Source organism: Amblyraja radiata, chromosome 16, assembly GCF_010909765.2.
Source record: "Amblyraja radiata isolate CabotCenter1 chromosome 16, sAmbRad1.1.pri, whole genome shotgun sequence".
Classification (NCBI taxonomy): domain Eukaryota; kingdom Metazoa; phylum Chordata; class Chondrichthyes; order Rajiformes; family Rajidae; genus Amblyraja; species Amblyraja radiata.
In genome coordinates, this window is record NC_045971.1 from 37,647,189 (window position 1) to 37,652,597 (window position 5,409).

Genomic DNA, 5,409 nt, shown 5'->3' on the forward strand with positions numbered 1-5,409 from the left:
CCGCTCCCGCCGGCCCCTGGGGTTCCCGGGGGCCGTTTCCGGGCGGAAAAAGGAGAGAAAAAGGAGAAAAAACGGATGAAAAAGGAGGAGAGAGAAAAAAAGGAGAAGACTCAACTCCAGCAGAGAAGCGGCAAGATGGCGGCGGCGGCGTCATGCGTCAGCGCGTCCCCGCCCACAACGTCACCGCGCAGCCCCCCCCCCCCCGCGACGTCATCGCGCGGAGGGGCGGACCGTCACCGCGCACAAAGATGGCCGCCGCCCCCCCACTCTGGGCTTCACTCCCATTGGCTTCAATGGAGAAGCGCCCTGATCAAAGATGGCCGCCCCCCCCACTCTGGGCTTCACTCCCATTGGCTTCAATGGAGAAGCGCCCTGATCAAAGATGGCCGCCGCCCTCCCCCTCATTGGCGTCAATGGAGAAGCGCCTTGACCAAAGATGGCCGCCGCCTCCCTGGGCTTCAATGGAGAAGTGCCCTGATCAACGATGGCCGCCGCACTCCCCTCATTGGCTTCAATGGAGAAATGCCTTGACCAAATATGGCCGCCACCCCTCCCTGGGCTTCACTCCCTTTGACTTCAATGGAGAAGTGCCCTGATCAAAGATGGCCGTAGGCCATTCGGCCCTTCGAGCCTGCACCATTCGCCATTCAATATGATCATGGCTGATCATCCAACTCAGTATCCCGTACCTGCCTTCTCTCCATACCCCCTGATCCCTTTAGCCACAAGGGCCACATCTAACTCCCTCTTAAATATAGCCAATAAACTGTGTGGCCTCGACTACCGTCTGTGGCAGAGAGTTCCAGAGATTCACCACTCTCTGTGTGAAAAAAGTTCTTCTCATCTCGGTTTTAAAGGATTTCCCCCTTATGCTTAAGCTGTGACCCCTTGTCCTGGACTTCCCCAACATCGGGAAAAATCTTCCTGCATCTAGCCTGTCCAACCCCCCAAGAATTTTGCAAGTTTCTACAAGATCCCCCCTCAATCTCCCAAATTCTAGAGTATAAACCGAGTCTATCCAGTCTCTCTTCACAAGACAGTCCCGACATCCCAGGAATCAGTCTGGTGAACCCTCTCTGCACTCCCTCCATGGCAACAATGTCCTTCCTCAGATTATGAGACTGGTGTTGAGCTCTCATGATAGGGATTGATGTATGGTGGTCCCGAGGAACTTAAAGGAGGTGACGCTCTGAACCACCTCTCCATTGATGAAGAGGGGGGAGGCCTTCTTTATGAACTCAACAACCAGCTCCTTAGTTTTTGAGATGTTAAGTATGAGGTACAAGGAACTGATTGTGGACTTTGGAAGGAGTAGGAGGGGGACCCACAGCCCCATTTATATCAACGGGTCGATGGTTGAAAGGGTCAAGAGCTTCAAATTCCTGGGCGTGCACATCTCTGAAGATCTTTCCTGGTCCGAGAACACTAACGCAATTATAAAAAAGCTCATCAGCGCCTCTACTTCCTGAGAAGATTACGGAGAGTCGGATTGTCAAGGAAGACTCTCTCTAACTTCTACAGGTGCACAGTCGAGAGCATGCTGATCGGTTGCATCGTGGCTTGGTTCGGCAACTTGAGCGCCCTGGAGAGGAAAAGACTACAAAAAGTAGTAAACACTGCCCAGTCCATCATCGGCTCTGACCTCCCTTCCATGGAGGGGATTTATCGCAGTCGCTGCCTCAAAAAGGCTGGCAGTATCATCAAGGACCCACACCATCCTGGCCACACATTCATCTCCCTGCTACCTTCAGGTAGAAGGTACAGGAGCCTGAAGACTGCAACAACCAGGTTCAGGAATAGCTACTTCCCCTCAGCCATCAGGCTATTAAACCTGGCTCGGACAAAACTCTGATTATTAGCAACCACTTTCTGTTATTTGCACTACCAGTTTATTTATTCATGTGTGTATATATTTATATCATGGTATATGGACACATTTATCTGTTTTGTAGTAAATGCCTACTATTTTCTGTGTGCTGAAGCAAAGCAAGAATTTCATTGTCCTATACAGGGACACATGACAATAAACACACTTGAACTTGAACTTGAGGTTGTTGTTCTCACACCACCTTACTAGCTCCTCTCCTTCACTATGGTAAACGGTTTCGATGTTATTGGTAATAAGACCTGCCACAGATGTGTCATCTGCAAATTTAAATAACAAGACAGAGTCAGAGTGTGAACAGCAAAAATGTGTGTATACAGAGTACAGAAGAGGTGATAAAACGCAACCCTGGGGGGTCGCCGGTGTTCAGGAACCTGGCCAGCGAGACATGGTCACCAATTTTTACCACCTGTTTTCTGTCACATAGAAAGCTATAGATCCATTTACAAAAGTTCTTCTCATCTCGGTTTTAAAGGATTTCCCCCCTTATCCTTAAGCTGTGACCCCTTGTCCTGGACTTCCCCAACATCGGGAGCAATCTTCCTGCATCTAGCCTGTCCAACCCCTTAAGAATTTTGTAAGTTTCTATAAGATCCCCCCTCAATCTTCTAAATTCTAGCGAGTACAAGCCGAGTCTATCCAGTCTTTCTTCATATGAAAGTCCTGACATCCCAGGAATCAGTCTGGTGAACCTTCTCTGTACTCCCTCTACGGCAAGAATGTCCTTCCTCAGATTAGGAGACCAAAACTGTACGCAATACTCCAGGTGTGGTCTCACCAAGACCATGTACAACTGCAGTAGAACCTCCCTGCTCCTATACTCAAATCATAAGCTAATGGCATGTTGGCCTTCATAGAGAGAGGGATTGAGTTTAGGAGCAAGGTGGACCTACTGCAGTTGTACAGGGCCCTGGTGACACCACACCTGGAGTATTGTGTGCAGTTTTGGTCTCCAAATTTGAGGAAGGATATTCTTGCTATTGAGGGAGCCCAGCGTAGGTTCACCAGGTTAATTCCTGAGATGATGGTGGGACTGATATATGTTGAAAGAATGGGTCGACTGGGTTTGTATTCACTGGAATTCAGAAGGATGAGCGGGTATCTTATAGAATCGTATACAATTAGTGAGGGATTGGACAGGGTAGATGCAGGAAACATGTTCCCCATGTTGGGGGAGTCCAGAACTGTTAAGGTACATTTCTTAAAACAGACAACTCACAATAAGTTAGATCAACCAACACAAGCTTTACTGATTATTTAGCCTGCGAGAGTGGCAGGGGATACAAATTCAAGTATGCAACACACACTTAACCCTCCTGGGCCATCACTCTAATGAACAAAGGCACACAGCATCTTTTGTTACTATTTTGGAAACGTGAAGTAAGTGACAGAGGCGAGGGAAAATAAGGAGATAAAAGGATGTGAGATAAGGAGAGAGGAATGTATATGTGTAGCTTTAAGGGACATTGTTCAGGTAGCATTTGGAGTATTGCATAGTTAACCAGAATGGTATAAAAACGAGGAACTGCAGATGCTGGTTTACAAAAATGGACACAAAACGCTGGAGTAACTCAGCGGGACAGGCAGCATCTCTGGACAGAAGGACTGAGTGACATTTCGGGTCGAGACTGAGGAGGGTCTCGACCAGAAATGTTACCCATTCCTTCCAGTATTTTGTGTTTACCTAAACAGCGCCTATCTATCCACGTGGCGGTGTGCCAGCAGGCTGGAGGAGCGGGCAAAGGCCTTGCCACAGAGCGGGCAGGTGAAGGGGTGCTGGCCGGTGTGGATTCGCCGGTGCTCCAGCAGGTGGTCAAGGCGGGTGTAGCCCTTACCACAGGACAGGCCGGGGAAGGGACGCTCACCGCTGTGGGTACAATATTGTTGCCACAGGCTGGACATGCGAGTGAAACCCTTGCCACACTCAGCGCACACAAAGGGTCTCTCTCCGGTGTGTATCCGCTGGTGCTCCCGCAGCCCCCGTGCTCTCTTGTCACAGTGGGATCAGCTGCTCGCCGACGTGGGCCCGCCGGTGATGCCGTAACCCCCGCGAGCTGTCAAACACCTCACCACAGTACGGGCAGTCGTAAGGCTGGCCACTGGTGTGCACGTGTTGGTGAGACAGGGCGTGGGAGTCCATGGCAGAGCGCTCCCCACACACCGGGCTGGGGACGGGACTGTCGCCGGTGTGAACCCGCTGGTGGGACAACAGCCTGGTGGAGCAGATGAAGCCCTTGCCGCACTAGGCACAGGTGTAGGGGCGCTAGCCGGTGTGGGTGGGTTGGTGCTTCTGCAGGCTGCTGGAGCGGGTGAAGCCCTTGCCGCACTGGGCGCAGGTGTAGGGGCGCTCACCGGTGTGGGTGAGCTGGTGAACCAGCAGGTTGGAGGACCGGGTAAAGCCCTTGCCGCACAGGGTGCAGGTGTAGGGGCGCTCGCCGGTGTGTGTGCGCTGGTGCTTCTGCAGGCTGCTGGGATTGAAGCCCTTGCCGCATTGGGTGCAGGTGTAGGGGCGCTTGCCGGTGTGTGTGCGCTGGTGCTTCTGCAGGCTGCTGGACTGGGTGAAACCCTTGTTGCACTGGGCGCAGGTGTAGGGGCGCTCGCCGGTGTGGGTGCGCTGGTGAACCAGCAGGTGGCTGGAGCGGGTGAAGCCCTTGCCGTACTGGGCGCAGGTGTAGGGGCGCTCGCCGGTGTGGGTACGATATTGCTGCCACAGGCTGGACATGCGAGTGAAACCCTTGCCACACTCAGCGCACACTAAGGGTCTCTCTCCGGTGTGTATCTGCTGGTGCTCCCGCAGCCCCCGTGCTCTCTTGTCACAGTGGGAGCAGCTGCTCGCCGACGTGGGCCCGCCGGTGATGCCGTAACCCCCGCGAGCTGTCAAACACCTCACCGCAGTACGGGCAGTCGTAAGGCTGGCCACTGGTGTGCACGTGTTGGTGAGACAGGGCGTGGGAGTCCATGGCAGAGCGCTCCCCACACACCGGGCTGGGGACGGGACTGTCGCCGGTGTGAACCCGCTGGTGGGACAACAGCCTGGTGGAGCAGATGAAGCCCTTGCCGCACTAGGCACAGGTGTAGGGGCGCTAGCCGGTGTGGGTGGGTTGGTGCTTCTGCAGGCTGCTGGAGCGGGTGAAGCCCTTGCCGCACTGGGCGCAGGTGTAGGGGCGCTCACCGGTGTGGGTGAGCTGGTGAACCAGCAGGTTGGAGGACCGGGTAAAGCCCTTGCCGCACAGGGTGCAGGTGTAGGGGCGCTCGCCGGTGTGTGTGCGCTGGTGCTTCTGCAGGCTGCTGGGATTGAAGCCCTTGCCGCATTGGGTGCAGGTGTAGGGGCGCTTGCCGGTGTGTGTGCGCTGGTGCTTCTGCAGGCTGCTGGACTGGGTGAAGCCCTTGTTGCACTGGGCGCGGGTGTAGGGGCGCTCGCCGGTGTGGGTGCGCTGGTGAACCAGCAGGTGGCTGGAGCGGGTGAAGCCCTTGCCGTACTGGGCGCAGGTGTAGGGGCGCTCGCCGGTGTGGGTACGATATTG

At 54.2% G+C, this 5,409-nt stretch overlaps 1 pseudogene; it reads right to left on the reverse strand.

Annotated features, from left to right (window-relative positions):
* Positions 1–210: 210 nt before the first annotated feature.
* LOC116982274 lies at positions 211–4,655 on the reverse strand (annotated as a pseudogene).
* Positions 4,656–5,409: the final 754 nt, after the last annotated feature.